Below are 9,988 nucleotides of genomic sequence, written 5' to 3'. Positions count from 1 at the left end.
AGGATCGGGGTCCCGACAGCGTTGGTATCAGAGCCTGACTGACTGTAGGACTAGTAAGCCAAACTGGTCGAAGTTGAGTCTAGAATTGCTTTAGTTATATATAAGGGAATTGTTTGTGGAACGGAACGTAAGACTCTTGTTCTCTTCTCAAGTTATTCTATTATGGTTATCCTCATCTTTTCTACGGGAATTAAGGACTAGGTTACTCATCTTCTTCTAGGCTCGTGTTTTTGATCGTTAGATTATAAGACTACGGGTCGAGAGATATGTTGGGTTTCTTTTATCCCTAGGAAAAGGAAGTAAGTTTGATGATCAGAGAATTGAACTTGATAGCTGAGTGGCTACGTATTCTATTGTCTGGGTTGTCTCAAAATTGTTTTTGAGCATTTATAGCTGTTATGCTGCCCAATTTTGCATTCAGAGCTCTAATGCTTTTGCATTACTCTCTATTTTCAGATGCCTAACCGTCCTTCTTGTCAGGTGGTTCATCTGACCAGGTGCATTGATGTGCCCGGTCATACGGCCATGCTGGTCAGGGTGATGTCGGTGTGCGGTTACCGCTGGTACCCAGAGTACACAGTGGAGGAACATTACCGAGACTTCAACCAGAGCGAGTATATCTGCACTGTTAGGGTATTTCCAGACTACCCTGGAGCTGAGGAGCCAATCCATTGGTCCTATGGATTGGGAGTCACTGTTGATATGGCAGTACAAGATGCTGCATATTCAATGCTGACCATTATGAGGGCGTGACATGCACTGCTGCAGAATTCAGAGTGCTGCTATGTTCCTGCCTCTCAGCCTGGTGAAGAGGGATACCTCAGTGGGGTCTGTTTTGATTCCTCTATGGAGGATCCGCTACTGTAGTCCACTGCTGAGATGCTAGAGAACAGAGACAGGGATGCTCGTGCTCTCCGCATGGAGCTTTATGCTACACGTGCTCGTCTGTGGACGGCTTTGACGCAGCTGGCGCCGGTAGTCTAGACAGGGTACGGAGATATGGAGATGCTGAACCCTGTTAGAAACCATCTTCTGGCCCATGTTGACTGGGCAGCTATAGGAGGAGTCACCCCTCTTCGGGGACCCCTACTACCACCAGTCAGGGGACCAAGGCCACATCCGTGTCCTTATGGATCCCAGGGATCTGATGCTAGAGTATTTCCTGATCCGCAGGTTGAGCTTCCAGGCCATGGAGGCAATCTTTATGAGATGTTCTATGCGGATGCCTGAACCGTGAGTGGAAGGATAATATGGTAGTAGCTGTACTTTCACAGTCCTGTGTGACTTGTGAAGTATGCTTGTGTCGTGAAATGAATTCCGGAGGCATAGTTAAATAATGTATAGGAAGCTTGTAAGCCTCTGATGAGTAGTTTCATAACTTCAGTAGTTTGCTCTTTGGTTAAGGTTGTACTAAACTATGTAAGGGTGTGTATGAACCATGGTGTATATATAGCAGTTGCTTGTTACCATGTTGTTCGGATATTCATTTCCGCATTCCATTTGTTTAGTGCATTCTTAATCCATAGCTAGCATTGATGATGATATTGGTCTAAGCTGTGAGTTTGTTTGTCACGATGGTGTTCACCAGGTTGAACCGTGCCCCTGCTCATGAGCAAGGCGAGGGTAGTCAAGCGTCGCAGGAAGACCTGCCACACCCGCGCTCTGTGGCGGAAGTGATGCTTGAGGCAGAGAGAAACAAAAGGGAGACCAACCGACTGTTAGAGCGTATTGAGCAGAATACGGCTCGTCAGCCTAGGAATGCTGCAGTGTCCCTCAATGACTTTGTGAAGCTGAATCCTCCAAAGTTCCATCGCTCCATCGATCCCCTCGACACTGATGATTGGCTGTGCAGTATCTCACGTAAGATTTGCTCTGCGAATGTTTCTGAGGCAGACAAGGTGACCTTTACGGCATATTTTCTGGAAGGACCTGCCAATCTGTGGTGGGAGAACATTGAAGCTATGCATCCTGCTGAACCAGCAGTCACGTGGGCAGACTTTAGTGCAGCCTTCCGTCTGCACCATATTCCAGAGGGCGTGATGGACAGAAAGAGAGAGGAGTTGTGTGCATTCACCCAGGGCAAGTTGACCGTGGATGCCTATAGCCGCGAGTTCGGTAATCTCGCCCGCTATGCAACAGAGGAGGTGTCTATTGATGCCAAGAAGCAAGCAAGATTCCGTAAGGGTCTGAGCCCTGAGCTTCGTCGTGATTTGCGCCTCCACGAGTTTACAAGCTTCCAAGCCCTGGTTAACAAGGCGATCAGTGCCGAGACTGGTCGTACCGACTTTGAAGCCACAAAGAAGCACTCCCGTGACTTTGGCTCGTCATCTGGTTCCGCGTTTCCAAAATGCAGGCTCTAGGTTCCAAACAGTTCCCTCCCGCCAAGATACACTCCAAGGCCATCCTACGTGGCGCCTCAGACGAATCAGACCAACCCTCCAGCAAAAACCTATGGTGGTCCAGCTAGCAATGCTGCACCACGTGCCAACCAAGTGATATGTTACAAGTGTGGAGAACCAGGGCACTATTCCCGTTAGTGTCCCCAGAATGTGGGTGCCAAGCAACCCGGAAAGTCCGTCGGGCAAAGCTTACTATGTGAAGCCAACTCCTACACGTGGCCGTGTGAACTATGTCTCAGCAGAAGAAGCTGCAGAGGATCCCGACGTCATACTGGGTACGCTTCTTGTTAATCGTCACCCAGCGTCTGTTCTTTTTGACACTGGGTCTTCTCATTCCTTCATTTCAGAAAGTTATGCACATTTGCATAACATGTCTTTCTGTGATATGCCAATTCCATTGGTTGTCCAAACTCCTGGTAGTAAGTGGCAAACCTCTAGGATAAGCTATGACAATGAAATTCTAGTAGGCAGGCTAGTTTTTCTAGCCTCTTTGATAGCCCTGAAATCTTTGGATATTAATATCATCTTGGGTATGGACTGGATGTCAGCTCACTATTCCAAGATTGATACTCATTCTAGAAATGTTCAGCTTACCCATCCCTCGAGTGAGATAGTCAATGTCTCTACTCGAGTTGCCAAATGCCAACTCTATTCCCTCAATGCCAACCCTCTTTCGGAACTTGAAGACATTCCGGTAGTCCGTGACATTCCGGTTGTTTTCCAGAGGAACTGCCAGGAATTCCACCTGATAGAGATGTAGAGTTCGTGATATAGCTTGTTCCGGGAACTGTTCCAATAGCCAGAAGACCATATAAGACGGCACCCCTGGAGCTAGCTGAACTTAAGAAGCAACTAGATGAGGCCTTGAATAAAGGTTTCATTCGTCCTAGCTCTTCTCCTTGGGCTTGCCCCGTTCTGTTCGTCAAGAAGAAGGATGGAACGGATCGGATGGTTGTAGATTATCGACCAGTTAATCTGGTCACCATAAAGAACAAGTATCCGCTCCCCAGGATCAACGACCTGTATGATCAGCTCGCTGGATCCTCAATCTTCTCCAAAATGGATTTGAGGTTGGGATACCATCAAATCAAGATCAAGAACGGGGACATTCCAAAAACGACTTTTGTTACTCGTTATGGCCAATACGAGTATACCGTCATGTCCTTCGGTTTAACCAATGCCCCAGCCACCTTCTCTCGTCTGATGAATTCAATCTTCATGGGGTATTTGGATAAATTCGTCGTGGTATACCTCGATGATATCCTCATCTACCCGAAGAACAAACAAGAACATGCCGAGCATCTAAGGCTGGTATTGATGAAACTTCGAGAGCATCGCCTTTATGCCAAGTTTTCAACATGTGAATTTTGGTTACCAGAAGTGACCTATCTAGGTCACGTAATCTCTGGTAAGGGTATTGCTGTCGATCCCGAGAGAGTTCAAGCTATCCTTGATTGGACTCAACCTGAATCGGTTAAGCAAGTTAGGAGTTTTCTTGGTCTAGCGAGCTATTGTCGCCGCTTTGTCGAGAATTTCTCCAAGGTTGCAAAGCCTCTAACTGAACTCCTCAAGAAGGATAAAAAGTTTGAGTGGACACCACAGTGTGAGCATAGTTTTCAGGAACTGAAAAGATGCCTGACTTCCGCACCTGTGTTGCTACCACCTGATTTTTCTAAGGACTTTGTTATCTATTGCGATGCCTCGCGACAAGGATTAGGTTGGATTCAAATGCAAGATCGCCATGTGATTGCATACGCATCTCGACAATTGCGTCCACATGAGGATAATTATCCCACACATGATCTTGAGCTTGCAGCTGTAGTCCATGCACTTAAAACCTGGCGACATTACCTCCTCGGTAATCGTTGCGAAATATTCACTGATCACCAAAGTCTGAAATATATTTTCACCCAGCCGGATTTGAATCTCAGGCAAAGACGGTGGGTTGAGTTGATCTCGGATTACGACTTAGGGATAACTTACACCCCGGGGAAGGCCAATGTTATGGCTGATGCACTAAGTCGTAAATCTTATTGTAACAATTTGATGCTACAACGAGGTCAACCACATCTCTATGAGGAATTTCGTAAGTTAAATCTTCATATTGTTCCTCAAGGATTCCTTTCTACCTTGGTGGTGAAGCCTACCCTTAAGGATCAAATTATAGCTTGCCAGAAGCGTGATAAGGGTATATCACGGATCAAGGAGAATATTATTAGCGGAAACGCTAATGAATTCTCCATGAATGATCAAGGTGTTGTGTTCTTCCAGAATCGTCTAGTGGTTCCTAAGAACCCACATCTAAGGCAGTTAATCCTTAAGGAGGATCATGATTCTCCTCTCACCATTCATCTCGGTAGTACTAAGATGTATCAGGACCTACGCCAGAGGTTTTGGTGGACTAGGATGAAGAGAGAAATTGCCGAGTTCGTTGCTAACTGCGATGTTTGTCGTCGAGTTAAGGCAGAACATCAAAGGCCTGCTGGCACCCTTCAACCTTTAGCTATTCCTGAATGGAAATGGGATAAAGTTAGTATGGATTTCATTACTGGATTTCCCAAGACCAAGAAAGGAAATAATGCTATCTTTGTGGTCATTGCCCGTCTCTCCAAAGTAGCTCAATTTCTTCCAGTTCGTGAGAGTATAACATCTAGCCAGCTAGCAGAGTTATATATCTCTCGAATAGTGTCTCTTCATGGTGTTCCCGTGGAGATTAACTCAGACCGTGGGAGTATCTTTACTTCTCGCTTCTGGGAAAGTTTTCAGAATGCTATGGGGACTCACTTATCTTTTAGCACTACTTTCCATCCTCAATCAAGTGGTCAAGTAGAAAGAGTAAATCAAATACTAGAAGATATGCTCCGAGCTTGTGTTATATCATTCGGTATGAATTGGGAGAAGTGCCTTCCATTCGCCGAATTTGCTTATAACAATAGTTATCAATCAAGCTTGGGCAAACCCCCTTTTGAAGTTCTCTATGGACGAAGATGTCGAACACCTCTTAATTGGTCAGAAACCGGAGAGAGGTAACTCTTTGGCCCGGATATGATCCAGGATGCAGAAGAGCAGGTTCGCATTATTCGTGAAAAGTTGAAAACAGCCCAGTCTCGTCAAAAGAGCCAATATGATCGTCATCATAAGGCTGTGACCTTTGAAGTTGACGGGAAGGCTTACCTTCGGGTTACACCTTTGAAGGGTACCCATTGATTCGGTATCAAGGGCAAGTTGGCTCCTCGTTACATTGGTACTTTTAGCATTCTTGCCAAACGAGGAGAAGTTGCTTACCAGTTGGAACTTCCTCCGCATCTTTCCAAGGTTCATGATGTCTTCCACGTCTCGCAACTCAGACGTTGCTTTTCGGATCCTATCCGTGAAGTGGACCACGAAACGCTTGATCTCCAAGATAACCTTTCATACCGAGAATACCCCGTGCGTATTCTTGATCAAGCTGAGCGTACCACTCGACGTGGAAACCTCAAGTTTCTTAAAGTTCAATGGTCAAATCATTCTGAAAAGGAGGCAACATGGGAAAGAGAGGATCGTCTCCGACTTGAGTATCCCGCGTTATTCCCGACGACTTTTAAATCTCAGGACGAGATTCTTTTGAGTGGGGGTGAGTTGTCACATCCCTGAAACCCTAATCAAGTATAGCATTGTGCTCATATCTTCTTTGCATTGCATCCAAGAAAATTTCAACAAGATCAAAGCAAGTGGTGAATCAAAACTCAAAAACCCTAGCCACTTCTCAAATTCAAAGAAATTCTAAAACTTGTTCAAATCAATGAACCCAAAATGGCCTCAAGAAAAGTTCAACTTTTCTGATAATTCATGGAAGCAAATAAGCAGTGAAGAAAACTACTTTCATAACACATTTGGCATTTTATTTAAATGCAAAATGCCACTCGATTCAAGTTTAAATTTGAATTAAAAAACTTTAAGTTTTCAAAAATGTTGAAAACTTCACGAATGGTTGGATATATTCCAACAAATATTCTGGTGTGTTCAAAATAATTTTATAAACTATTTTGGAGCTGGAATAAAAAGCAAGTCAAAATAGTTAGTAAATCAGAAAAACAAAACAAGAGAAAAAAATGAGGAAAGACCTACCTCATGCTCACCTGGCCCAGGCCCAGCCCTTGTATTGTCTTCCTCTTCGCCAGTAGGAGATGGAGGTGGCCGCCGCGACGCCCGACGCCTCCTCGCATCTCCCTGCCTGCGTTGCCGCCGCTTTGCGCTGGCACGCGCGGGGATAACCTCCGTGAGCAGTCGCCTATCTATTGCCGCGCACCATTCCCCCTCTCCTCTCGGTTGCCCTGTTCCCCTCTGCCGCCATTGACACGAGCTCGAGCTCGAGCTACCCGTGCCCCTAGCCACATGATGTCCCTCCTGAGTGCTCCATTCGCTCCGCCTCGATGAGCTGGTCATCCCTGCAGAAGCCGAAGGTCCCCCGAGCCCTGCAACGCCCACGACACCGTCGTCTTCAAGCTTCGGCCGCCGGCGAGCTTCGATCGGTTCGTCACCTACAACACCTCCCCGAGCAAGCTAGCACCACCACTACACTCCCCGTGAGCTTGCGCAGCTTTCCCCCAAGCTTCCCCCTTCGATCTCTTCCTCTAGGACTAGTTCCACCGGAGCCCGACGAGGACCGCCGCTGCAGCTCGTCGCTGGTAGCTCTCCGGTGAACGGTTGGTCCATTTGAGGCCACCAGCAGCTTCAGGCCGTCACGTAGATGCTTTAGGAGCCCAGCCCCACGCGATTTGACCCTGTTTCCAATGACCTCGACGATGGCCGAGCTTTGGTCGCCGCCGAGCTCGTCGTCGGCGTTGATTCCGGCCACCCCAGCCCTTGGGGTTTTCCCCATCGTGCGCGCTGTCGAGTGGCCGATCTCCCTGTGGTCTCCTCCGTGCGTTTGGTCATCGGAGACGAGTTTCCGATGCCCTCCGCCGTCTGTGGTGTCGCCGGAGGCTCACCGCCGGCGAGGACGACCTCGCCGCCGGTGGATCTCAGCTGGCGTGAGCCACTGACGCGTAGGGCCAACCTCTGGATGTTTTGGGTTAATAAAAATAAAATCAATTAAACTAATAAGTCACTGACATGTGGGTCCACTGCTGTTAATTAGCTAATTAAGTTTAAAACTAATCTAAAACTGACCAAAGTCACTGACCAGTGGGTCCCACTGGTCAGGATTGACTTTCAACGGCCAGTTGGACCTGCTGATGCCATGCTGACGCAATAAGTGGATTTTCTGTTTAAAAAGAATTCCAGAAAATGCCCAAGACTTCTAAAAATTATAGAAATTAATCTGTAACTCCAATGAAAATAATTTATGTATGAAAAAGTATCAGAAAAATCCAAGGAATCTGAATATGTCATTTTCAAACATGTTTGAAAATGTTGCTGGACCAAACATGTAGAATAATGAATAGGTTAAATAGAATAAATACTTTGGAGATGGAATCTGAAAAAATCATTTGAATTCCCCTTCAAATGCTATGACCAAACATTGCCCATCACAACCAGCAACTTAACATATCATTTCCATGCATGTTAAAACCAAGTTGATCTGAGCATCAGGTCGAATCAATTAAAACGGTATTCCAGAATACCTCGTTTGAAGTGATTTTGAATCTGATTCAAATCAACTTCAAACCTAATAAATGTTAGCTATATTAGCATACCACCTTGCATCCTCATGCCATGCTCATGCATCATCTTGTGCATATGATTGTTATTGATTGTTGTCATTTCTTTCAGTAGGCTCCGCTCCTCCGGATTCCATTGAATATCCGAGTGACGGATATTGTCCCTCCTCTGAGATACAAGGCAAGCAACCATTTTGATCATCCCGATAGATCCCATGTTCTCGCTCCTGCACTTACTTATTGCGTTAGGATCAAATGCTTCAAATTATTTTGCCACGTTAGTTGAACCCACTTCCTTTGCATGACCGGTCTATGTCACAGTAAATAGTTGAACCTTGCAACCTAGCATACCTGGTAGATGCCTGAGACATGAAGTGCCTTATCCTGCTATGCATGTTATGCTTAGAGTTGTCTATGGTTTGTCATCTGGGAGATGAACAGAATTGTGAGAATGTGTTCAGTAAGTAAGGGTTGTGTGTTGAACCTGATTTGGTAAAGGTATCGGTGAAAGGCCATGTAGGAGTACATGGCGGGTTGTTTCATTGGAACCGTCCTTAGGAACTGAGTTCCGTGTATGTAATCCAAGACGAGATACTACCACATGCTGGGCCCTGAAATATGACCCCGCTCGACTTATTAATCGCTTAGTACTCGGTCCAGGAGTTGCAAGTAGTTTCTGGTGTTTATAGTCATGCTGGAGGCCGTGCATAGCACTGACCTGAGAGGTGGGCTGTGATGCGGTAGACAGTGGCATGGTGTACCAAGTGGCACCCGAATGGTGGGCTTGGGAACCCTGCGCACATCATTTGGGGCCGTGGCGGAAACCTCGGCCGGACTTCCGTACGGGTTACCCTCAGATAGGCGATAGACCTGGACTAGTTATTAGTGTGGTTAACGGTCGTGGCCGACTCCCTCGCTGGGCTTCCGCTTGAAGGTTGCCGAGGTGCCTGACGTGCACTTGGTGATAAGTGGCGAGAGCGTGTGTGAAGAAGTACACCCCTGCAGGGTTATGATCTATTCGAATAGCTGCGTCCGCGGATATGGACTACTTGGAGACATATGTTGTTCATAGTTAACTTCAATGGCTACTCATAAAATTGTCAACATAAGCGTGAGTGTCGTGGACGGCATTTCCGTATGGAGACGGAATGATTCCATGATGGAGTATTGTTGTGCTGTTAGTGGACTCGTGTGCAAGAAATCAAGTTGTCAAAAATTGTTTTAAAATGCAAGTTGTCTAGCCACGAGTCAAATGCTGGCTTCCCACATGAAACCCCACAATTCCTTATTGATACATTGCATGTGTAGATAGTTATCCTAAAGTCTTGCTGAGTACCTCCGTACTCATGTTTGCTTAATAATTGTTGCAGAGGTTGTTAATGACCCTAATGGAGGGTTCTTCCTAGACATCAACGACGACGCGTAGCTGGTATCCCAGCTATGATCTGGCCCTAGGGTGGGTCTGTAGTATAGTCAGGCCATGTGCCTTCTAGTTTCATCTGTCTATACTCACACAGCTTATCTACTTCCGCTGGCTTGTAACTTGAATGACTGTTATGATGGGTCGTGAGACCCTTACTGTGTAATATTATGTGTGTGGCTCTTCCGAGCCTTTTAAATAAAGCTTGTATGTTTATGGTTATGTTGTGATGCCATTGATGTATCTGTACATATCAGTATGCCATGCGTACGTGTGGCATACTTGATATGTATGGGGTTCGATTACCTAGCCGTAGGCTTTAGCAGTATTCCTTACAAGGTAATGCCCCTTTGTGATCCAACGGGCCATGGTAGTTCGCTACTGCTCCGGACACTTTGGTTGACCGACATATGTCCTTCTTAGCTGCTGTGTCTGTCCCCTTTAGGGAAATGTCACGTGATGTAATGGAGTCCGTGTAGCTTGCTATGACTCGTCTACATTCGCTTGTGACCGACACCTTGTTTGCT

The sequence above is a fragment of the Hordeum vulgare genome, chromosome 3H (genome assembly GCF_904849725.1).
Source record: "Hordeum vulgare subsp. vulgare chromosome 3H, MorexV3_pseudomolecules_assembly, whole genome shotgun sequence".
In the NCBI taxonomy this organism is placed as follows: domain Eukaryota; kingdom Viridiplantae; phylum Streptophyta; class Magnoliopsida; order Poales; family Poaceae; genus Hordeum; species Hordeum vulgare.
The sequence above is the reverse complement of the archived record's forward strand: the minus strand, read 5'-3'. Positions refer to the sequence as shown.